General features: G+C 44.3%; 1 protein-coding gene and 1 long non-coding RNA gene across 3 annotated transcripts in view; one reads left to right on the top strand and one right to left on the bottom strand.

The window, feature by feature from the left end:
* Nucleotides 1–12,308, bottom strand: part of RAB11FIP4 (RAB11 family interacting protein 4) — a 52,040-nt gene extending 39,732 nt beyond the window's left edge. For both annotated transcript variants that reach the window (XM_055003782.1, XM_055003783.1), the window contains exon 1: nt 12,236–12,308. The gene's annotated coding sequence lies outside the window, so the exon portion shown is untranslated. The remainder of the gene's footprint in view (nt 1–12,235) is intronic.
* Nucleotides 12,309–12,465: 157 nt separating this feature from the next.
* On the top strand, nt 12,466–18,660 carry LOC129346433 (uncharacterized). Its single transcript, XR_008598779.1, has 3 exons — nt 12,466–12,578; nt 15,868–16,022; nt 18,058–18,660. It is a non-coding gene; the product is annotated as an uncharacterized LOC129346433 (long non-coding RNA).
* The last annotated feature ends 7,548 nt before the right edge of the window (nt 18,661–26,208 follow it).

Below are 26,208 nucleotides of genomic sequence, written 5' to 3'. Positions count from 1 at the left end.
GGTGGGGTGGGAGTGAAGTAGGGGTAGGTGAGCGGATAAGGAAGTGACATGGAGGGGACAAGACAAACCAATCGTAATAGGAGTAAGAATGGATAGTCTTTTGGCACAATTTGTGGCTCGGACAGGCAGTCTCAGCTTGGGCCAAGAACATTTTTTTTAATTTTATTTGGATTTGATAAGCTATGCAAGGAAGAGCTACCAGACCCTGAAACTCTAGGATTTTGTGCACATAACTGTCTGCCAATTACTATCCGAACCACCAGCTTCAGATGTCCGAAACACACGAAGGTGTCCCCTCTGCTGATGCTTCAGCGCATGTGCTGCCTGCAGGGGGTCCAGTGGCCTGGTTGCTGCAAGATGGAGGTGGGTAGAAGGGCTTGCTTGCACCTTTTGGACAGGTTGTTGGAAGCGTAGCCAATGGCCTGGAGGAAAGGTGTCTTGTTCCTTTAAGAAGTGACATTACTGACCCCCACACCACGAAAAGCTTCCCCTGCACATTTCTATGCATCAAGCCTCTATTAAAGAGACTGGGTATTTCCCCCCCTCTAGGTTGCTGGCAACCCCAGTCATCCGACCAGATTCCCAGAGCTCCGTATATGGATTACGTGCAGAAGTTCAAGGGTGCCCTGGTTTCAGGATAAACAATGGAATTAGCCACACCCAAGCACCACTATATTAAAAATGCCGTTAATTTCTGTCTACAAGCACCAATGGGTGGATCCAGGTGGCAGGAAAGGTAAGAGAGCAACAGATCAGCTCACGCAGTTGCAGGTTGTTGTTGTTTTTTTATAGTGTGATGGTGAGTTATTGGAAAGCTCCAACTTATTTTAGGCACAGAGTAGGACAGCACAACACCATCCTCTTCAGTCAACTTCCACAATTCTTCCCATAGGAGAAAATCCCAACGACCATCAGCTTGCAGAATGCAAACACTTGGAAAGAACCATCTGCGATGTCTCCAATTCATCTGCAAGTTTATCTGAATCCACTCTAATGGTGCTTTAAGAGCATTACTTATTAACATGTTGTACCCTTAAACCCCTAAACTGTATGCAACAAACTTGACTGAAAATATATATACCACATGCCCAAGATTTGTCAGAAATGGTGCTGGGCTCATCCTGTGTCCAGCTGCCTGAATACAGTTTCTTTTATTGGAGGACACGAGACAAAAGGCATATTGCGCAATTAAATTTCAGAAAGCTAACTTGAAACAAACTGGAGTGCTGGAGTGTCTCTTTCACCCCCACAAAGAACAGCTAGGTGAAATCATGCTGAAGGAAGCAAACAGGTTTCTCCTGCTTTTACAACTACTCCAAAAATATTTGCTTCAAGGTTTGGCACAAGCCAGAAGGCAAAATGCTGGCTCTAAACTAGCAATTTGCTAAAGAGCCCCCCTTTTTTCTCTTGAGATGCCTCAAGGCTGAAGAGCTGGCTACAGAGTTGCATTACATCTGCCTGTAGGGTGAACAAGGCCGATGGATAATGAAGCCTTGTTCACTTACTATACGAGCCTAACGGTGGGGCTAAAGGCTATGGGGGGAAAAAAGAAGGACATCTACAGGAAGCCTGAATATGTGATTATTCTGGAACAAGAGAAAAACAGGAATGGCAGAGAAGAGCAGCGGATTAGGCTTGGGCCAGGGAGGCCCGGCTTCCAAATCCTGCCTAACATATCTGACAGGACAGTTGAAAAAGTGATTTAGGGCTACCAACTTCGAAACGTATTCCTTGAAGTTCCTCCAATATCAGATTTACAAGCAATGGTCAGGTTATTGTACGCTACAATCAAGTTGCTTAGTCTTACAGGTGCTACTGGACTCTTTACTACACTGGGAAAAATATATCCTTGCAGACCTCAGAGGTGCCAGATTAAAAATTATTTTCCTTCCTTAAATTTATCCTTACAATTTTATTGGTTTTAAAACCACTGAACCACATGCCTTTAGGAAGGTGCCCCCCCTGCCCCAGTCTTTCCGCAAAGGATAAACATACAAAGATTCAAAGGAACCTTAAAATGTAACACAATTATACCATTCACAAATTCTCAAGGCATGGAGTCTATCAGCCAATCTACATCTCATTCGTATACTTCCAAGTTCATGATACTGCAAAACGTGTGAAAAAAACTGACAAGATGGCTTCATGGGCGGTGGGAAGAAGAGACCCATACCAAATACAAGAAACTGCTATTTTGAACAAACCTAATGTATTAAAAAAAAAGATTTCTGCTAAATAGAAAACAGTACACTGTCTCATATAGAGATTGCCTTCTCCAGCCCCCAAAACACCAAACATACAATCCTGATTGGCTGTTTCCAGAGGTAATAATAAAGAGGGACTTTGGCCCAACAGATGACATGTTAAGATTATCAGAATTCCTTCACAGCAAAGCAGTCAAAGCAGTCCCGCCTGTTATCTTTACCTAACAATTTTGGGCCTGAGGATGTATTTTGGGATTAAGAATGCCACTCACTGCCTCATCTGGGTTGGGATTATCTGCAAAGCTGGTCCAAGAGTCGCATTACAGAAGCAGCCTCAATGGATTCCTGACTGACTTTGGTGTATCTGGCCTACTCCCTGCAAACAATCTCCAAAATAGCAGAGGCTCATGAGAAATTGGACAATGTATTTTTATTTAAATTAACAACAAGGACTTGAACGATGGTTGTTGTGGATTTTCCGGGCTGTATCGCCGTGGTCTTGGCATTGTAGTTCCTGACGTTTCGCCAGCAGCTGTGACTGGCATCTTCAGAGGTGTAGCACCAAAAGAAAGGGATCTCTCAGTGTCAAACTGTGGAGGAGATGTTGGCAGGTAATAGGACTTGAACCTTGCTCTCTTTTAATTACAGAGCCAGCATCAGCACCACACAATAACTGACAGTTGCTGCATACATTATGCTTACTGTGAATCTTTTTGAAAATTGCAAAATCCATTATAAATTCTCCACCCTCTGCCTGAGCTTGTTATAGGATGCAAGATTGTATGTAGATGGATACTATTGTGTTACTAGTCCTTACATTCCCAATTCACATTTTTGGCAGCAAAAAACCATGGTTGTGGAGATTTCCCCACAGGGTTATGGCCCCCTGTATGGCAAGCTGTTCATGAGAGAGTTTCCATTTGGTTTCTGGGCTTAATTCACGTTACTGTGTACCCCTTTAAAGAAATGTACACTGCCTGGATCCAAAGTATCATTTCCACCCAGATCATCCTCTCTGGATTTTGAGGTCAAGGCAAGATTAAGTTAGCAGGTGTGCTAGAGAGGGTTTGTTTCAGCTGTTGTGGTCTGGAAAGTGCAACTGGCCATCGTCTTTACAGGCCTCCCAGCAGAAGTCTGAGTGTCTTTCTAAGTTGTTTGCTTGCGATTTTAAACTTAACTTTTTATTCTGTTGAATCATTTTCTGTGCTTGCCACAGCTAACCATTTTAAGGTAGTTTCAGATGGACAGCTATGCTGGTTTGCGTCGAACAGAAGATCTGAGTCCAGGAGCACCTTAGAGACCAGACATTTTCAGGATATATGCTTCTGAGAGTCAAAGTTCCCTTCGTCAGATACTACTGATGGAGGGAGCTTCGACTCTCAAAAGCTTATACTCTGAAAATCTTGCTGGTCTCTAAGGTGCCACTGAAGTTGAATCTTACTATTCTAACCACCTGAAGTACTTCTTATCAAACCAAAAGGAATCATATAAATAAAATAACTACAAATACATTAAACAGTTTCCATAGAAATCCTCCAAACTTTATAATAGCTAAGAAATAAGAAGACGGCTGACAATGTTAAGGTAGGCTAATTGTTGTGCCCCACACACGGAACCAGTGAATATTCTGAGCCACATGAAGTTCAAATGCATCTCTCAGGACGCTCAGGAAATCCAAGCTATAAAAAGCCTGTGGGGTGTGTGTGTGTGTTTTAGCACTCTTCCTCCTTTCTGTTCCCTCTGCCTACCATATTGGGGCCAAGTCTCCCATGACCTGTTTTGAGATGATCAGGTGACCTTATGGCTGGAGAGTTTCCCCAGTCTTTGGGGGCGGGGGCATTCCCTACAACTTTTGGACTTGAATAATAACCACCACAAGGAAGTTCTGCCAACATTAGTTTCATGTGGTGACTTTTTAAAAAAAAGTGTGCTGTCCTGTGATATGCAATGGTGTTTGCCACATCAGAGAGAATTCTAATTTTTTAAAAAGAAGTTTCTTGGACGTAATTGTATTCATAATATGGTAGATACTGTTGTAGGAAATAGGAACTCATTTCATACTGACCACTTCTCTGGCTCCTCCCTTTTGGAAGTCGCTGATCCAAAAGAGGGGGAGGGAGAAAAGCTCAGTCTGCATCCTTGTTCATCGTGTATATGCTGAGGCACTTGACCGCCGTGATCCCTCCTCAGAAATATTTGCCTATGTGTAGAGCCAGCTAAAGTTCAATCAATTAACAGGGCAGATGTCTTCCTGACATAAAACACTGCGACTAAGATCGTATTATTATAGAACTGAGAATACAACAGTACAATGAGGGGTCCACAGATTTTCGCTGGCCATGATGAAAACATTTGTGAACACCACCAAGCAGCCATTCCCCCCCACCACCACCAATTTGGGAGAAGGCTAGGTCTTATGCCAGGTCTCAGAGCTGGTAGGAAGAACGCCCCCCCCCCTCAAACAACAACAACAACAACCCAGTGCTGCTTCCAAGAGCCAGTAAGTGGTTGGGGAGCAGACCTCACGTTTCTTATTGCATTCTTGCTACAAAGGCACTTGCCACGTTTGTGGGTTCTGGCTGCAATCGCATACCCCACTATTCCACTGGGGGAGGGGGGGGGTGCAGAGGTCTGCATTGCTTTGGAGGAAGGGGGAGAAATCACTTCCACCCGTTAAGTCAGCAGCTGATTAGCACTATGCAGAATGAACTGGCAGTCTATTCAATGGGCACATTCCAGTTGCTGTTTGAAGAAGCAGTGTGGTAGTCCGGCCTAGCGCTGGCCTCTAAAGCAAACAAACGTAAAAGAATACATTAAACCAGAAGAGATTATCGTGGGTCAGGAAACAGGACCTGCCCCTGAGCCATGACGAACAACAAGTTAAGAAAGTGATAGCTGCTCAGTTCAGGAAAGAACTCGTTTCTGCAAGGGCCACTGAGTGGAGATGGGCAGCGCGTCTCCAGACATTTGGGAACAGATGCTGCGCATGTGCTGGGTCAGCTGTGGTCCCTGGCTACAGGTCCCTTGCCAAAGTCTGTTACTAAGATCATATGCAGATTTCATGCCATGTGTGACTTTAATGAGGCGGGTCCTGAGACACCACCCTAGGGCCACCGTCTTGCTTTCCCCCTTCCCTGGGATAGCCAGTAGCGTTTCAACATGGATCGAACAGGCTATATAGCGTGTAAACGGCCAAACTTCTGTCCTATGTCATGGCCAAGTTAAGTCTATATACACAACTGCTCAAAAATTAAAGGATTTATCAAACAAAGTGGTTTTTCTTTGTAATTTTTAAATTAAAAAACAACAACAAAGTTAACTTAAACTTGAGATAGGGTCTAAAACAGTTTCCCCAGATCTAATAAATGCCCTTAACACCTAAGCCTGTAACTACTAATCTCTCTCCCAACAGTTTTCCAACCGACACTTCCTAATGGATCCCAATCTTATTGGTACATAGCCCTTTGAATAAATTAGGATAATGCTCCCATCTATCACACCACAGTCAAGCATTATGTTGGAATACTGAAGCGTGATTTAGAACTGGCTGAAAACCACAATATGTCAACTGCACCGGAGCGGGTTTTGCAAGCCATGGCTTCCTCTCATCACGGTTCAGTATTGCATTTGAAACAAACAAGCCGTTCTGAAGGTCGTTTTTCCACTTCTCTATTCTCTTTGCTTGCAAGACAGATAACCAACATGTCACTGAGGCCTCCCCATACATGCCACAAGACTCAACATGGAAAGGTAAATGATGATTTCACTGTATATTAGGAATCTTGATCAGAGTTCATTCAATAAAGTACTTTTAAAGTAAACCACGGTTAAGAATTCTATCTGCCCCATATTTTAAATTTGTAATCTGCAAGTTCCTGGAATCAGAACTAAAACCCTTATCAATCTTACAAAAAACAAACATTCTGTTCTTTCTTAATGAGCGTGTCAAGCACAATATAATTCTTAAAACCGCCCTGTAAAGCTGGGCTGCATTACATCAGTAACTCGATTTTATTCATTGCGGCCCTCAGTCAGTCATGTGCTACAAACAAGTCAACAATACCTAAAATACAATACATAAAAGAAGAATGCATACTATTATTTTTGTTAATAGTGGGAACATTGTTAAAATACTAGACCGACACCTTCCTGTTTGAACATGGCAGGGCACACAATTTTGGCCACCCACAGAGTGGTTTTGTCAGAAAGATCAGCGAGAAGGAAGGTTTAAAGTTGTGAGATCTGCCTAGATACTTGGTGAGGATTTCAGCAACATGTAATTACTGGCCACCAGTATGGCCCCCCACCCCACACATCAGATGACCTACTGAGAACGTAGGCCCACATCCAGGCAGCTCGTTTGTCCCGGGTTCGATGCTGCCGGGAAAGGAGAGTTTTTTCCTGCTTTCCCACAGCATCAGGGTGGGTTTGTGTACCTTGTGGGGTTTCCCCGGCTTTCCTCCAATCCTTCCTGAATCGGCTTTACTGTGAAGTTTAGGGAAAGATCACAGCATAACCTAGCCATTTCCTTCCCCTTCCATGGGGAGGGCGGCTTTTAAAAAACTGGGAGCTGAACATCCTCGTAACAGTCTAACATGCCGTGTACTATATTCTCTGAATCAGGAGATTTCTTCTTTTAAAAAGTCTCTAGCCCTTTTCATTCAGAGATATAAGAGGAAAGGCACCGAAAGGGGTTAAAGACTTTTAAAAAAATGATAGCTGGAAATTAACAGAACCTGGTACACAGATTGCTAAATCATTATAATAATAGTCAACTGCCATTTTTAATGAAACATGCTAATAGCATGGGGGTGGCTGCAGTGGGGGAAATGGGGCAGGAAAATTACAGGGAAACCTGCTCTGTGGAAGCCCCATTACCACGGCAGCATAACGGCAGCTACAGCAGCAATGGGGAAACTACACAAGCCTGTCCCCACGTGGAAAATACCTATCTTACTTAACACTACTTTAGGAATTTGTGAAAGGAGCAATAGTTCCACAGAAGACCATAACAAATCACAGCTCCTCTGCTTATTGAGTATACCAGCTCTAGCTGGTGGGTGGGTCTCAGTTACATGCCTGACTCATCTTTCCCTTGTTCACGTATAAAACACAGGATCTGGCTTTTACCCCAACCAAAGCAGTGTGTGAGTGAGGGGAGCTGACCCCATCTAACGTTCATGCAGCCAGGCAGCTTTTCACAAGCCCTTCTGAATACAACAGATCCTGAGGATACCAGGCAGGAAGGCTGAAGGGTTTGACTTTCTTCACCAAATGCCCTTTTCATTATTAACATCAAGCTCCCACCTGCTGTTTTCCATGTCTATGGAGTAAACTTACAATTAAATAAACATGGTGGTTGCCATTACATTTAATTTTACCCTTAGGAAAAAATGCACGTACTTTCCCCCCAGAAAAACGGCATTGTTCTCTTCATAGTCATTGGCGATAAATCTTGAAATAGCTATTGTACAAATATTCAAGGATCACAAAAAGAAGCTATTTGCTGCAACCACAAAAATACGTGAAATTCAACTGACCTCATAGGTCTGACCCAGTGTTAATATTTAATTAATAATAGCGTTAATAATTAACTTGACTGAATATGTAACAAGCCAAGTCTTAATGCAATGGCTCTCCAAACTTACTGCTGTGTCCAAGGAGTCTTTAAAGTGGGCAATTCAAGGGGCTTGTTTGACTGGGGCCACTTGTTCATGCACATATGAACATGATAAGACAAACTTATAACCAGACCCTAAAAAGTTGCACAATAATAGAATGACAGAGCTGCAAAAGTAACAACAGAACAGGGGGCAGCAAACCTGAATAATTAAAGAGCCAATATGTCAAAATTCAGAGCAATGGATCAAAAAAGTGTCAGTATAAGAAAGCCTGTTTGCATCAATGAAACTGTACCACTTAACATTACTGATAATTATATTGATCAATAATCCATAAAGTTTCTGCAGCCCAAACACTAGGTGTTGGCTGCGAGCCCTTGATTAGGAAGGGGCACACATGAGGTGTCACAGGAAGTCATCAGCATACACAAATGAACCCTGCATGGTCATTTTAGTGCATAAATCTTAGGACGGTTTGTGGTTGGCTTCCTACAATTTCCATGTCTGCAAAAGTCTAAATTTTAGTCCCAGAAAATGCTTTGCCTGTCATTCCTTTTACATACTGGTTATTCTAGCACCCCACGTACTCCTCCCAAATACCTTTTTTGGAATTTTTGGTTCTCTTTTAAAAGAGATGTATTTGGTTCTGTTCTGAAACATATTTGGTGCAGTGCTTATGCCTACAGAGCTTCCTCAAAGGAAAGCCTTCTACCAAGCCAGTTTGCACAATATATCCAGGTTAGCTCCATCCGTGTAAGAAAAAGAAAACCCACAGCCTTGCATGAAATTGGATATTTCCGCCCCCCCTCCCCCCAAAAAGAACAACACATGGAGAAACAAAGTTCTTTCTCATCCTAGTACTGCAATGCCGTGTTCATTTGCTTCAGTGGTGCAATTCAGACCTGGGATCAAACGCTAGAGTCACACTGCAATCTATGCAGAATTACTCCAGAATAAGCCCATCGGGATCAGCGAGCCTAGACTGGAGTAATTTCTTATAGGATTGCACTGCCAGTTCTTAGAACTACCAGCTGAGAAGGCCAAACACCTGATAGCACAAGTCAACAGGCTCTGTTCAATTACACTAGTGATTTTCAAGCCTTTTACCTTCAAGAAACCCGTTTTGCATGAGCTTTTCTGCTGATCACCAGCACGCTGCATAGAACTGTGGAAGCTGAGTACACTAGGGTGAACAAATTATCCACATGTTGAGTCTCACCATATGACGCATGCACACTTCTCTCTAGACACCCCACAGCCCCGCTCCCCAACTGCACACTGCCTACCCCCTACTGTTGATCCAGATGCCTTTGGTCAAGCCTCATTCCGATACAGGTAAGCACTTCAGAAACCCTGCATGTCTAGTCAGCTTTCCTGTAGCAGATCATTCATCTGGCAAAACATACACCTCAGTAATGTTTTTGGTCTGTTTGGGGTAATAGTGCTGCCAGCTCCAGGGGACTTGGGAATCAAACCTGGGGAGGGTGGGATTTGCTGAGGGGCCCCAGCGGGGATGCAACGCCATGGAGTCAACCCTTCAAAGCAGCCATTTTCTCTAGGGGAACTGATCTCTGTGTCCTGGAGATTAGTTATAATTTCTAGACAACTCCACGGCCCAGCAGGAGGTCGGCAATCATAGGTACAAGTGAAACTATCACTAGAGAATCTTGCCTACATTTTATCAAAACACAATTATTTACCCTTTTAACACTAGATCCAGAGGAGTTAGCCATGTTAGTCTGTAGTAGCAAAATCAAAAAGAGTCCAGCAGCACCTTTAAAACTAACCAATTTTATTGTAGCATAAGCTTTCGAGAATCACAGTTCTCTTCGTCAGATGAGACGAAGAGAACTGTGATTCTCGAAAGCTTATGCTACAATAAAATTGGTTAGTCTTAAAGGTGCTGCTGGACTCTTTTTGATTTTCCTTTTAACACTGACTCCCTTAAAGGAATATGCAAATACCATCCACAAATTCTGCATAGATAATTAAGGCGAACAGTTATTTGAGACCATAAATTATTTCTTACCAAAAGAAAGCAGCTACAGGCATGGACCATCTTCAAAGAAGATGTCACAGATCAATTCAGTTGCCCATATTGATAGGTTTTCAAAATCATCTACCAACGATAGCTAGCTTTTTCACCGGATACAGCACATGTTCTTTGGCTAATTATTTCATAACTTCATACAGTCTTATATATTTTAAGAAAACACATGACTATAGATTAGCTGTGTTAATGCATTCTTGCTACTTTTAATCACAACAAAGAAACGCAAAAATAGGGATTACAAGTTTCACATACAGGAATATCTGTGGGATCCCCTTTATCTCAAACAATACTTCTATTCTTGCCATTTGCAGCTACTCCTCGCACTTGGGCTGCAATATATTATATCTACTGATACTAATTATACTTTTTCCGGTCTACTAGAGCCCATATCAGTCTGTTACTCCTTTGTTCCTCACCCCTCTCCAAACCTGTTCTGGGTCTCTGGACTCCCTCTTTGGCATGTGGGGCTAAGAGACCAGGTCAGCCCTGTCCACTGCCAGCAACACAGTTGTGAGTGCCAGCAGCATAATGTAGATCTACTGACCAACAAACCTACTGATCAAATCTTAGCAAGAAGAAAGCCCATTAGCCCAATTCAGTACAAGACTTTCTACAGTTTTTTAATCACCCAAGCGGACACACAGCATGAGATACTTGATCAAAGATCAGCCACAAACACATACTACTGGTTGAGTCGAAGTCTCTAATACTAGTGAAAGCCTTAAGTGGCAATATACAGTTCCAGAGAAATTTGAGGTGCCAGCCCTGCTTTCTCGTGAACATTTGTGCAACAATGGCAAAGCACAGGTCTAGTTGTCCAGCCAAATATAACTGGCGTACTTCGAGTTTCAATATTACAATATTTCATTTGCTGGAACAGATGCCCTGGGAAGAAGTACAGCAAGTACACAGTTCCATTGTTTGTATGGTACGGCTCAGTGGAGTCAACTTGCAATGTTCCCACATCACAGAAGTCAATGATTTCTCTATTAAATGGGCTGTAACCTCTTTTATTAGGCTATGAGGGAATCAAACCCTTACAGAGAGCTGATGGGATGTAATGACTTGATAGTGCAGTTTGGAGACCTGCATTCACAACTCTGCCTGGCCAGGAAGCCACGTCCAGCAAGGATGAAAAGCTTTCAAATATTTATGTCCTTCACTGCCAATCAAGTGGGTCCCAAGATGGCCAGATCACAGCCAGTTGGTCTAACCTGCCTCACAGAGGAGTTGTGAGAAAGGCAGTGAGGCGGGCAGGTAGAAAGTAATTTGTTTATAGAACCGATTAACCATGAAACTTGCTACCTGTGATTTATTATATAGACATTTTTCTGTACTGCCTCTCCAGAGAACATTTTCAAGGCAGCTGACAAAGTAAAACATAACACCATACAAGTTGTTATCAATTTAAAAAGGCATAAAGCTAGCATAAAACAGTAGCGTCTCACAGAGCAATTCTTAGGCTAGAAGTAATTTGGATGCTGCAGGGAACCCAATGAGCATTCTGGACAGTTTCTTCTCGAAGGGAAAACATCTCTATTATTTGGATTTTGAAATGAAGACCACCTGCCACTTCTGTTACAGACTGTTCAGTATAGAGGGTTGCCAGCTATCTCAGGAAACAGTGACAATGTTTTTGATTTCTCAGAAGGAGAAGAAAAAACCCCTTCCCCTCCCCTCCGATTCCTTCAAGCAATGGTGCCATAGATCTGTCTCCTTGGCTCCATCCAATACTGCACAAAGATGCCTGGCTTTCAGACCATCAAATTCCGCATGCAAGCCTCGCCAAAGCCTCCTGCCGCAAGAGCCACGCGGAAGGAGGTCAGGGCTCAGGCGCCTCTCCCGCCGCCCCCTCGCCCACCCACGCGGCCTCTTCTCACCAACTCCGCCAGACTTTGCGCGCCCTCGCTGCAGCAGCCCCCCCTCCCCCCAATCGCCCCATCAGTTCTAACAAAGAGCTTTAGAATGTTGCTTTGAGGGCATCAAACGATCCCGCGGAGATCTCGAGATTACAAAAAGGACCGGGGGGGGGGGGTGCGTGTCATTCCATCAGCCTCCCGCTCCTCCTCCAATGCAGAAGTGGAACAAGCGAAGGCAGGAGGGGGAAGAGAGGAGCCCAGCTTGTTCGGCAGTGGGAAGAATGAATGGCAGAGAGGAGAGGCAGGTCGTGGGAAGCCTCCGCTCCTGCGACAACGGGAAGCAGCCCGCCCAAGCGGGAGCCCGGGGGGCCCGGGGGGCCGAGGGCAGCTTGGAACCCCACACAAAGGAAACGGGGTCTCAGGTCTGCGCCCCGCCCGGCCTGTGCTGCTGCTCACCTGCCCATTTCCCCCTTCCCAACTCTGCCATCCCTCTCCTACCTGACTCCGCGCTCCACTCCCCTCGTCTGCAGCCTCCGCCGCGGCTCAAAGGACCCGGAGAAGCCCTCCTCCCTACCTTGGGCAACAGTTGGCAGTCCCGCGGAAGCCACGCCCCCGCAGGCTGTTGCTAAGCGCCGCGGGCGCTGCCTTTGTATCCGTTCTGTGACATCACAACGGCGGGGCCTGCGAAGATTCCAAAAGGGGGAGGAGCCAGGAGGTGAGAACTCCCGAGGCCCAGGGCGGCGCGGTCTTTTCCCCGAAGCTGCGTCCGCTGCAGCGCAATCCGGACCTAAACCGGTTAACGCATCCACTGAATACCCCCGAGTTCAGTGGAAGATGCTTAGTAAGTGGCTGTAATCTTGATCATATTTATTTGGGAGTAAAGCCCGTTGACTCGGTGAGATCTGTTCCATCTTGACTCCAGTTGGGAGTTACAAGTAATGCATTCATAGGTTGAGCTAATCGGCTTTAAAATTTATTCAGATTGAAATCTTGCAGTGGGTAAAATCGGCTGCTGTTTATGGGGTTTTTCTGCCTCTAAACCATCACTCGCCTAGTCTTTTAGAACGTGTATGCAGCATAAACAGAAATTCCTGAAGGGGGATCATGTGATGGTAACGAATTTATTGTGACATACTTCCAAGAAATTCGTGTGTCCTGAGACTTCCTATTCATTCTAAGTCAACGAGACTAGACCCTTACAAAGAGGGCAAAGAATGGCTCTGTAGACCTAAGTGGGTTGCTTGGATGTTACCGTCCAATGAAACTTGCACGGAGATGCATGTGGACAGGTTTCAATCAGCCATTATCGTCTCCTAATGCAGATTATTAGTGATAAACTGTAGAGAACTCCGGTACATTTAATATTTGTTCTATCAATGGAATTTCAGGAAATACAGCTTTTCTCATTCCTGCAACATAAGGGCAAATTGCCAAAGTGCCTTCTTTTATATGAAGTGGACAGTGGCTAACAAAAGTTTATAAACATGTCAGTCTTTCTTTTTTTCTTCCTTCCTTCCTTCCTTCCTTTCTGCTGGTTCTTGTGAAGCAAGTGGCCTTCAACCTGTTCAGCCCTGGGACCTACCTTTAAGTCCAACCTGCAATACAGAGCCCAGTTGGAGGTCATTTCGTTTTTGTCCATCTTTTCTTCCCCCCGACGTTGCCTTCTAGCACAGCTTTTTGTCCTCTGGACATGGCGGTCTCTTTAGGCACAGCCAGTGGCTATTGAGGGGCTTCTCTTCTATGAATCTGTCTGGGCATATAAAGTGCCATCAAGTCACAGCCAAATTACGGCAACCCCATAGGGCTTTCAAGGCAAGAGATATTCAGAGGTGGTTTGCCATTGCCTGCCTCTGCTCAGCAATTCTGGACTTCTTGGGTGGCCTCCCATCTAAGTACTAACCAGGGCTGATCCTGCTTAGCTTCCCAGACCTGATGGGATCAGGCTAGCCTGGGCCACGAGTCTAGTTCCCTTTTAAAGTTGTCTACATTAATGACTGTAACATTCACCAGAAGCAAAATCCATAATTAGTCATTGAGTGAGGCACTTCCTTTTGTTGGTGGTGGCATCCTCACTATGGAGTGTGGCGTGGCCCATTTTTCTTGTGTTTACAACCACACCAGAAGGCTAATTTTCTCACACCATACAGGAGCCATGTTCAAAATAGCTGGAGTGTATGGACCAGCAGAGCATCAGGAGGAATAGGTCCTTTCCCGCAAGCTGCTGTGGCTGCACAAGCATTGTCCTATGCGAGCAGTTCTCAGACTTTAGCAATGCAAGAACCTCCCCTTTTGATTTTAATTTTTTTAGCAACCCCTCCCCCCCAAGTCGTTTGCTCCTCCTTGCTGGTAGACTCCACACATCAGAGAACCTCTTTTCAAAGTGTACCCCAAAGTCCCACATGCCCTGTAGAGGCTTCCATCCTCAAAATAATACAGTGAGACCCTTATTGGCTATACTTCAAAAACAATTTTTTTAAAAACTCTCTTTATTGTCTGTAAGCGGTCAGGTCTCCAAAGGTTGCTGATTCTATAAGGGAAACAACTCAAGTTCTAATCAATATAACCCTGGGATTGGAAGCAACTTTGCACCAAGGACAGCAAGAAACTTTTTTGGATTTTTTTGGTTAATAATTTCTAGATAGAAGCCAACTGAAGGTGGGGGAAGGAAAGGGACTGGAAAAAGCTGTTCATTGAATCAGAAGACGACCAGCATCTCACAAAACCTGAACTTCCAGTATTGAGTTGAAAACCGCCACTGCCTGTTTATAGATGCAGAGTGGCGTATCTCTCTCTCTCTCACACTGATGACACCTTTTATAGTGAAAAACAGTGAAAAACAGTTGAGTTTACACTGGAATTAGCCATGATGACTGCTCGGTGCCAATTCAACTTATTAGTATTCCTAAGACTGAGCTGTGGGTTCCTACCAACCAGTCAGTGCATTTCTGACCAGTGCTCTGAAAGCTCGGTGACGGCAACCACCGTGTGCCCTTGAAAGCCAGTTCTGTCCCCTTCCTCCAAGGCAGATTGTCCCTGACCTCGTTTGTAGAAAATTGTGAGGGCTCTATTTTTAAGTTAGCCAGGTGAACGAACACAGGAAAAGGTTGCTCTTAAAAAGGAGATGCACATCCTCTGCAAGTAGCCTCATGAAGCCCTCCACCCACAGTTTGAGGAGAACTATCGTCCTGGGGGCTGCCTAATATTAAGGCCAGCCCTGAATAAACTGTGATACTAAATAATTTGTAGGTGTGCGACAAATTCATGCCAAGGAGTAGCTTGGTATGGGTAAGGAAATGTAGTACTTGGTGCTTTCTGAACACAGAATAAAATGTAACGAAGAACACAGTAAGCTGTGTTCCTGAACCCTGATAGCGGCTTATTCTTGATGCTGCTGGTCTTTCCTTCCTACCTTCCATAAGCCATCAAGTCCCACACCGTTCTTCTGAGCAGCAGAGGCGCCTTTGGTGGTGGAAAGTGCTGTCAAGTCACAGCTGGCTTATGGTGACACCCCCACCCCACCCCCGGCCAAGGTAGGGGTTTCAAGGCAAGAAGCTAACAGAGGCAGTTTGCCATTGCCTGTTTCTGTATACTGACCCTGGACTTCCCTGGTGGTCTCCCCTCCAAGTACTAATCAGGGCCGAGACCACTTTGCTTCCAAGATGTGATGAGATTGGGCTAGTCTGGGCAAATAATTGATAGCCGCTGCTTCTAAAAGGTTGGCCATGTTATATAATCATTCATTGTGTTCAAAGCTGAGAGGAAGAAAAGATGCCTCTGCCACAGCTCCAAAATTGCTCCCCTCGGACCTCAGCCATGCTTCGGCAGTGCCTCTTTCCCCGGCTGCCCCCTTTGTATCCCTGAGAAGCACAGTTCACCCAACAACAGCAGTTTCTCAGGCCACCCCTTGGCTGCCCTTCACCACAGGGATCCTTCTTCTGCCTTGATGAACATTTATCTGATTGAACAACAGTAGAATAACAGGGAAGAGGAGCAGCCACATTGGAATATGGCTTTGCTGAATTATCTCCCAAATGACATGCCTGCACATGTGAGAATAAGATCCAAGAAAAATATTCCATCATAAATCCACAGCAAAGCAATATTCTCCTGCTTCGATATATTCTCTACAGGAGACAAAGACAAGCAGTTAGATACCCTGGGAGAAGCAGAACTGCTCTCAGTAGACGCAAGCATCTCATTTGAAACAGCGTAGGGGAAGCAGAAGAAGAAGAAGAATCAGAAGAAGAAGACACTATGGCCTCGATTTTGTGCATGCTTTTGTGGAGTAAGTGCCACCGAAGTCATACAATTTTCTTCCAGGGACGTGTTTAGAACTTAGCAGTGGCGAAACCCAGATATAAACTGAGTACAGGAGAACTAAGCAGTGGGCAGGTCTCTAAAAATGCACGCCCAAATCCATTCCTCTGCCACAATAAGATTTTGTTAGGATCAATTAAATGTGTTGCCCAAGCTACAAATCAGGGCAGAACTGGGACAGGAGGCAGGGCACTGAATTCTCAAAACAGATTGATCTGTTGGCTCCCAAAGACTGAGAGGGCTACTAGATTCTTCTGCTTTCAGAAGCTGCTGTCAATAACTTCCTTTTCTTAGTAATATCCTGCTTCCTATTGTGAAAACTATTACTTTGTTATTGTGCAAACACTTAACAAAGTGTGGGCAAAATTAAAGAAATGAGAATGCAAATGCGTGGAAAAGAAGTAATTTTTGCAAAAGCATTTGTTTCCTGGACATGGGTAAAAAAACCCAGATATGAGTAAGCTTGAAAAGTGGGTATCTGTAAGTCTCCACTGCTTTTGGAGTCTCACAGACATGGTGGATGCACGTATTTTACAGTCTGTTCAAAAGCCTTCAGTGTGAAATACGGTTAAACATCAGATTCCTCAGAACTTCGTGCCTTACTGGGCTACTAGGCTTGCAAGCTATGACTCTGTATTTTCATTTATAAAATTAAATGGGTCATAAATAAAGCAATCCACAGGGCGCATTTTCAGAACTGCCCCACAGACTTGACTGTGAAATGTCCTCATTCATTCTTCAGCATTATTTTTAGTCCTGCCAGTCTTAAAATACTTAAGGCATTTAAAGTGATTGTGGGGACAAAGCTTAATTTCCCAATAACTTGTGCTGCATGCAAAAATATACAAGTAATAAATGTTTAATAAGACAGGGCTGTACTGAAAACATGTTTTATTACTGAGAGATGCTCAGGAGCTATATATTAATGTTTAATACATGAACCAAATGCACTGGTATTGGGGCAGACTCATTTATTACAAGGCAATAATCAAGAATTTATAGAGGTCTTCTTGATAGAATTTAGCAAAGTTACTGCAAAATCAGTCACATCCTGCAGTGCTGGTGTTCTGTGAATTTGATTAGGCCATGGACGTTACAAGTTGTCATTCCCATTGGCTTCCATTAATGCTTTCCCTGTTTACCTCTTCATCTTCACTGAATAACGCAATAATGGAAATGCAAGGAGATATCCCTCCCACTCCCATGAAGAGACTGTATGGTGTTTAGTGGACACAGTATTGCATTTAGGTTGGGAGGACTTGAACTCAGAGTCCCCCTGCGATCAAAAGCTCGCCCAATGAACTTGGGCCGGCCACAGTGTCCCAGCCTGACTTATCTGACAGGGTTGTTTGCAAACTAAAACGGGATTATCGTTTATCGTTTATCGCTTATGCAGTGAATAATACAACAAGGCAGGAACACACACAAGCATTTGTCTGAAAGGAAGTAGCTGCAAGCTAGGGTTGCCACCTCTGGCTTGTGGAATTCCTGGAGATTTGGGAGTGGTGCTGGGGTGGGGGGGCAGAGTTTAGGGAGGAGCTCAACGGGGGTGTGATGCCATGTGGACCCAAACGAGATGTGATGGCACTCCCAGGTCCAACCTGGGGACGCCGCCATTTTAAGCAATCCAAAATGCCACCAGGGCCCCATCCTGATTGGGCTCAGAGTGCACCAGGCTGTGGTGATCTTGTATTACCTCATTCCTTTCCAAGTACCACAACAGTTATGTGTGGCCATTTCAGTACTTGAAAAGGTGTGGGGTGAGGGGGGACAAGAGCACCTCAACCAGCTGCACTGTGGGTCTCTCAGTTTTTAAAAAATCTCTTTAAATGACAGTGACATCCATGGGATGGACCCGTGAATGTCATCCCATCAAGTCTGGGCCACTGTCCACTTTCTGAAGCTGCCATTCTATTAGTGGTGAGACCTGCCCGATGTTATTAAGAAGGTTTATGAATATAGCAGTATCATAACCTCCTCCCTCTATGTGGTTTTAAACACAGAAACGCTGCCTAGCAAGGCACGGAATGGCTGCCAGATCCTGGCTGTGAGCTGGAGAACGTGTCAGTCACCGGGCAAGACCAGCTTTCAGCCCCCATGCCCTGGAGATGTGCCAAGATCCTAAGACAACAGGGCCTTCCCGGAGCTCCTGAATGAATCTCCTTAACACACCCTATCAATCTTCCCTTATCCACTCATTCCAGGCTGTTCAGGGCTCTGATAGCCTCAGCTATCCAAGCCATCGTGGGTCGTCAGTCATCACTGATAACTTTAGTATCACGCAGGAAAGCTTAATCAAACTTTCCTGGTTCAATGTCTCACCCCAGAGATGACTATTAAGTTATTGTTTTGGGGCAGCAGACGTAATCCTGCTCCAGGGTATGTTCTACAGTATACTCGGATTACCCCTCTGCCATAGTTGTGTGCAGTGCCCTCGGATCTAGCATCCACCCTCAGACTTTGGTCTGAGCTCATCTTGCACTGAAGCGCTGGTCACTCGACTCTCTCTCTCTCAGGGACTGGTAACCACCCCCCAAAACTGCAACTCTTTCCAATTTTCCTCCCTGCTTTTCTAGTCACCTCTGTACATGTGCTGTCTATCTTGTGTGCAACTGATCTTTATTATTTTATAAATAAAACTCCTTTTGATTGACACCTTCTTGTTTATTGAAAGAGTTCTCTAGAAGGGATAATCCTCATACATAGAAGGGATAATCCTCATACATAGGTGGAAATCTTGCAGAAGACTTTCTAACAGAATTCCTCGGCTGTTCACTCTTGTTCCACAGGAATTGTGTGTGCATGCATGTGCAGAGGGCTGTTTATTTTTACATAGCTTTAAGGTCAAGTATTTTCATATGGTACAATGAATCATAACTGGTTTTAAGGAAGTACACACGCAAACACAATGCCAAAACATGCTCACAGCATGTCAAATATGTATCATCAGTATAAAGCAACAAAATGCTTGATGCCCCCCAAATATTTTAGCAGTCCTGTTATATCCCATTTTCTTTAACTGTTATTCAAAATATGTAGAACATCAGAATCCATACAGAAGATGAAATTCTCAGGGCTGTTACACCCTCAGAAATCTACAGAGTTCTTTTAAGGATTTTCTGTGTACCTGCCATTTTTCCCCCTTACTGTTTTGTTTACAGACTATAGCTGCTGGGCCTTTAATTTTAAATAGGAGAGTATATGGGGTGGGAATGAGGTCAAGGAGGTATTCACACTGTCACTTCACCCTGCTTTTGAGCCCAAAATTGCCACCCTCCAGCTGTTTGTACCTTCAGTAATTTTTTCAGGTTTTCAGTGAGAAAAGGGAATGAGGAGAAAGGGGTAAATGCCTGCCCGCTGTCACTGAGCATGATCTTCCCCTTAAAACTGTACCCCGACTCCCTCCATTGTCTGCATTCTGTAAACAGAAATCCCTCGGCAATAAGAATGACGGCATTGCACACTACGTGCAGTCTTTCAGTAAGACTATATGCTCACGCCTACAAGCTCTGCTGTGACACTGAAGGAACGGCGGCGGTGTGCAAGGAGGGTTTCCAACTTCCAAGCAGGGCCTGAAGATCTCCAGACAACAGAGATCAGATCTCTGGGGAAAACAGCCATTTTGAAGGGTATATGGCATTGGACTCCGCTGAGTCCCGCCCCAAGCTCCACCCTCTCCAGGCTCCACCTCATCTCTAGTAATTTCCCAACCCAGAGTTGGCAACCCCTTGTACAGTGTGCCCTATGCAGTCGCCCCTGCCACTGGACAAATGCCAGGCATGTAGCCAATGGCCTTTGCCTGGGATGAAGCATCTGCTAAACGGGTACCCTTTGCTGTGCTCTCAGGAGCCATACGGCCCCGATTACTGTCCAGGTTGTTTCAAAAACAAAATAGAACAAGCGGGGGGGGGGCACAAAGATTTGTGGGGAGGTATCTCATCCCCCCTCGCATCCTCTTTCCCTTCCCTAAAAGGGCCCCCAGCGTCTCTCCTTTTCCTGCTTCCTCCTTTTCTTCCCATTCACCAGCCGATCTTTGCCCCCTTGTCTCCAGCTTTCCCTCCCCCCCTCACCTGCAGCCACCACCTGTGAAAACTACAGCCCAGTTGCACAGGGCCTGATGCCTAACTGGGCCCAGTGACATGGCGGGGAATCAGCAAGGATTTGTGGGGAGTGTCGAAGTATCACAAGATCTTGTGTCCAAACGAGAGAAGATCCTGCAGGGGCCAGAAGGCTGTAGTTAGACAGGGCTGTGAGGGGGGGCACCATCTTTACAGTTGCCAGCCTCTGAATGATAACTGATCACCAGACTTATCTCTGCCCTCTCTAATGTTCATTCCCCAAATCTCCAGGAATTTCCCAACCTGGTGCTGGCAGCCCTAATAGCGAGTACCTGGGCCTAGATAAGTCCGAAGAAAACAGAGCATTGTTAAAGGTATCACTACTTAGCAGTGCAGGAATAACTTCTAAGTTAAAGTTTATTGCACGTATGTGCACCAGAATCAACTCAATTGCCAAAAATAAGTTCCAGCATCCCGAGACTGTAGTTCCCCCTTAAATATATTACTGAATAAAAATATCCAATAAAATGTGCAGATTGATATCTTTACCTTAACCCTTTAAAGAGGCAACACATTATTCTCCCAAATCTAACAATCCCTTTTGTTCCAGGCTATGGAAACTAAGAGCATGAAACGAGAGCTGAAATGTGAGAAGCAGAAACTAATTAATAATAGAGATAATGAGATTACCAGAATGTAGACGCTAAAGTTGTCATTATCACATGGAAAAAATGGCAGCCCGTTTCATGCCTCAGCCAGCCTTTTTTTGTGCTGGAATTTCTTGGATTAGTTAGCTGTGGTACGTATACAACAGAAGCAAGCTGGTTTTGTTTTTTCTTTTTGATTAAAAAGACCTGCCCTCTCCAACATGAGGACGTTCTGTATTCTGTTGTATTTATTTATATTAATAACCCTGTTTATTCCAAAAAGTTGGACCAGTATTAACATTTAAAGGTAAGAGCAAAGTAGACACTACTTCTTATATTATGAAATCTTCTAATTGCCCCATTTGTGAGCACATCAATCTGTAACAAAGACAGTATGAATGCTTATACCTTTTCTGTGAGGCAGGCTGGAAGGAGAAATAGGTTCTTGTCCCATTCCCAGCTATCTGTACATGAGCTGTTGTGGATCCCCGCCCCCCTTCCACACTGCCAGAGACAGGGAGCTTGGTTTGCACCTGGATCAGTGACCACCAATGTGTTTCCTGCTGTCCCTGGGTAAAGTACAGAACACCTAAGCTCTGTGTGAGTGGAAATATAAGGAGAGTTGATTGGGCCCTCCGGATATATAAGTTCAAGGTAAAGTAAGGAGGAGCTGGATTAAAGGTTCAAAAGCAAAGGTTTTAAAAGGTTTTTAAAAAAACACACTATCGTGTCGCCTTTCTGAAATGACTCCAATGCAGATCTTTCCAAGCAATACTGTATGAAAATCGAGAGGAGTTAGCCGTGTTAGTCTGTAGTAGCGAAATCAAAAAGAGTCCAGTAGCACCTTTAAGACTAACCAATTTTATTGTAGCATAAGCTTTCGAGAATCACAGTTCTCTTCGTCAGATGCATGGAGGGCCAACAGAAACTGGTCAAATATAGAGGAGGGGAGGGGGGAGGAGAGGGGAGATGCAAACAACTCCTTTTGACGTGGGGATCAGTTTGCTTCTGTAAAGGTTCAAAGGAGTTTGCCCTGTTAGTCTGTAGTAATGCATCTGGCGGGGAGGGCTGTGGTTCTCGGGGGCTTGTGCTACAGTGGAATTGGTTGGTCTTGGAGGTGCTGCTGGACTCTTTTTGATTTTGCTACTACAAACTAACACGGCAAACTCCTTTTAACCTTTGCAGAAGCAAACTGATCCCCACATCAAAAGGAGTTGTTTGCATCTCCCCTCTCCTCCCCCCCCCTCCCCTCCTCTATATTTGACCAGTTTCTGTTGGCCCTCCATGCATCTGACGAAGAGAACTGTGATTCTCGAAAGCTTATGCTACAATAAAATTGGTTAGTCTTAAAGGTGCTACTGGACTCTTTTTGTATGAAAATCATTTAAGTTGCAACATCAAGGATTATGCACAGAGTCTTCCGTATGCCAAACCTGTGCGCTACTCCTCAATGACATCCCTTCTGAGTATTATGCAGGTATGGAGCACGGAAAACTTGGATTACAACCTTATCTTGCTACCTTGTGGTTTTCCTCTTTCATCTCCATAACTTTGACAACGCACCAAATGCTAGCCTGATCTCATTAGACCTAGGAAGCTAAGTAGGGTTGGCCTTGGTTAGTAATTGTATGGGAGTCCTCCAAAGAAGTCCAGGGTCGCTATGCAGAGGTGGGCAATGGCAAACCACCTCCGTTACAGTGCAACCTAGTAAGAGTTAGTGGCTTAGACTGGAGTAACTCTCCTTAGGATTGCACTGTTAGTTTCTTGCCTTGAACACCCCAGCAGGGGTCGCCATAAGTCAGTTATGACTTGATGGCACTTTCCCCCACCACCATCACATTGAATTCTGCAATACTTGAAGGGCTGTCTTCTCCCATAAGGTCCAGCCTTTCAGTTAAGATCTGCTTCTCAAGACCTGCTCTCTGTGCCCCCACCTTCAGAGGAGAGGTGGGTGTTGATGAGAGACAGGGCATTTTCTGGGCTGGCACCTCACCTTTGGAATACTCCGTCCCTTGAGGCTCGCCCAGCGCCTACTTTGCTTTCTTTTAGGCACCAGGCTAATAAGTCTTTTTACCCAGGATTTTAATTAGGGTTTTTTATCATCAGCTTCTGTTTTATGAATAGTTTCATGCTGCTTATGCCCAGTAACTGTTTTTTTTAAAAAAAACTATAGCAAGCCCCTTTGAGCAGGACTTTAAAGAGGCAGCATAGAAATATTCTGACTAAATAAATACAATGGCCTTGCTGTTCCAAAACTTCAACAATTGAGGACACGTTTATGTAGAGATAAGAATGAGAGAATTCCAGCGTCAACCAATTAGCAAACAGGTGGCTTGGGTCTGAGGAGCCTGCCTTTGGATATGTTCAGATGAAACTGCAGCAAAGCTGTGTACCTGTGTGGAAGTAGCCTTTGTACAGAAACTTGAAAAAGTTGATCTCCCCCTCACTGTCAATTAAATATATTAGGTGTCTCTAGCCCCCGTCCCCACCTCGTGTCCCTTGGAGTTTGTCCCTAATAAGCGATGGCTTAAAAATGCCTAGAAACCTGAAGTTTATCTAGCCCTCCATTTTTTTTTAGTGTTTGTTTTTATTGACACATTGAAAGCTTGTATGGAACAAGAGTGTTAGCATCACTTTAAGTCAGACAAACACTACCCCAAGTGACCCTTGAGACTCATCTCTTGAAGGCATGGATACCTCTTTGTCAGTTTTAATAAAAAGGCAGGTACAGAAATAAGCCTGAGCCATGCGCTCTCAATAAAGGAAAGGCCAGAGCAATCAATAGCAACCGCCGTCTGCTTTATTTGCTTTGCGCTGCAAACTTCTCGGCAGCAAACCTCGGCTCAGGATGCTCCGTTCCCAACTGCCCTTTGCATAGCACAAAGAAGGCAGGCAGCTGTGGCCACCCTGCCTCCACCCTCGTCGTCTGGATCTCCTTTTGCTGCCACGTCTATTACTTAAATAAAATTTGAGTCCAGTTGCACCATAGAGACTAGCAGTATTTCCCAGGATATAAGCTTCCATGAGTCAAAGCTCACTTGGTCAGTACCTGATGAAATGATCGTTGACTCACTAAAGCTTATACCCTGCAAAATGAACAAAAATAGTTTAAGAATAAGAACAGTTCCACTGGCCAGCATAAAATTGTTATAGAATTTCCTCTTCAGGATTTGTCAAGAAAAGGTGGACAGCCATCTGACCAGGACGGTTTGGATAAAGGGCATGTCTTTAACCTGATTCACTGAGGCTAACGTGGTGATAGTAAGCGAGCTGAGTGTAGTGTGATGGAGTGCCCGTCTGCACACATTTTTTCCCCACTTGTCCTCTGATAAAATAGAGTTTTTCAAGTTTTTGAAGGGCTACTTTTCAAAAGTTGTTCAGTCAGGCACAATTGTAGGAGGCGCTGAGCGCACACACCACATGCAACTAAGACCATTTTCAACTTTGAATAAGATTTATTTCCCCTTTGAACCATTTCACACTCTCCACCTAATCTATCTCACAGACGGTTGTGATGAAAAATTGCAAAGAATGGTGGGGAGAAAGGCAGTGTATAAATGAAGGGGGAAAATCCATTTCTGATTAAACCTCTAAAACCACTACAAATGTTCACAGAGGATAGGTTTTGGAGTATAAAAATAACCTTCGCTAGCGACTTGTGTCTCCAAGAGGACCAGCGAGGGCCTCGTGCGTGGTGCCCAGCTCAAGGTTTTTTTCTGCCCACCTAAAGTTCAGAAGGTCGTCTTAACGCCCCAGTGGCTTCTTTGCCACATCCTCAATTTCTATAGGGAATGAGCTGCATCACAAGCCCACGGAAACAAAAACTGCCGATTCTTCAAGGTGACCGCTGTATTGGGCCACTTTAGGCAGCCACCTAATTTGCCTGTAGAGTTGAACTATTTCTGGCATTCCTGAATTCATCTCAGACCTCTAAGAGTGAATGGGTGGGAAGAGCAAAATGGTCCGTTTATTTAATGCACTCTAACAACAACAACAACAACAACAACAACAACAACAACAACATTTATATACTGCCTCTCAGGACAACTTAACAGCCACTCAGAGCAGTTTACAAAGTGTATTCTTATTATTCCCGCAACCATCACCCTGAGAGGTTGGTGGGGCTGAGAGAGCTCTGGAAGAGTTGTAACTGACCCAAGGTCACCCAGCTGGCTTCAAGCAGAGGAGTGGGGAATCAAACCTGGTTCTCCATATTAGAATCCCGTGCTCTTAACCACTACACCAAACTGGCTCTCAGAGACTTTTTTCTTATTCTGGATCTTGCTGGTAAAAGGGAGGAAGTACAGAACTTCTACATATTTTACTTTTTCATTTGCTCTTGAGTCTATATAGTGCCTGGATGATGAAGATCATCTACAAAGATTTATGTATGTCCTGTAGTGAAACACAAAATTGCCACCCACATGTTCCAACTAGTCACTGGTCCCTCCAGGAAACTGAAAAATCTCCATGGTAAATCCCATTCTATTCTTTTTTAGTTAACTGCTACATAGTATTTATGGGATACATGTAATTCAAGTCAGTTAAATTTATACTGCACATTAGACTCTTATATCTTTTGGACATCCCCTCAGAGATGCAATGAATATATATAATAAATTCTGCAGAAGGCTGGAATGCAGATTAGAAGCTAAACAGCAAATACATCATCTTTTGAGGCTGGGGGTTAAATTATTTTTACAAATGATCCATCTCAAGGTACAGGAACTGTGAAGTCTCAGTCACTTGAGAGCGTTTTTGATCAATGGTATTATTCCACTAGATACATTATTTAGGCAATAAATTAAGGCAGAACATATTGATGCAATTTTTCATGACTGACATGGCAATGCCACTTCTAGTTTATCAAGTCTCGTGTTTATATTCCTATGTTCCTTACTTGATTTTAAAACTAATGCCGAGGTTTAAGCAGCAGTTCCTGTTGTTTGAAAACGGAGAATTACAATTGCATAATACCTCTTGAAAAAGATCAAGATGGGTAGCTGTGTTAGTCTGTCTGTAGCAGCAGAAAAGAGCAAGAGTCCAGTAGCACCTATAAGACTACAAAATGTGTGGTAGGGTGTGAGCTTTCATGAGTCACAGCTCACTTCTTCAGTAAGTCTGTCTGTAGCAATAGAAAAGAACTACAGTAGCACATATAAGACTAGCGAAATTAGTGGTAGGGTAGGAGTTTTTGTGAGCCACAGCTCACTTCTTCAGATACTTCAGGTATCTTTCTGCTGCCCCAGAAGGTTGGACCAGAACCAATGGCTTTAAATTAAAGGTTTTTGACTAAAAATTAGGAAGAACTTCCTGACCATGAGAGCAGTCCCTCAGTGGAACAGGATTCCTCGGGAGGTGCTAGGCTCTCCTTCTTTGGAAGTTTTTAAGCAGAGGCTAGATGGCCATCGGACAGCGATGCTGATTCTGTGAACCTGGGCAGATCATG

The sequence above is a fragment of the Eublepharis macularius genome, chromosome 19 (genome assembly GCF_028583425.1).
Source record: "Eublepharis macularius isolate TG4126 chromosome 19, MPM_Emac_v1.0, whole genome shotgun sequence".
Taxonomy (NCBI): domain Eukaryota; kingdom Metazoa; phylum Chordata; class Lepidosauria; order Squamata; family Eublepharidae; genus Eublepharis; species Eublepharis macularius.
Note: the sequence above shows the minus strand (reverse complement) of the source record. Positions and strands in the feature narration are given on the sequence as shown.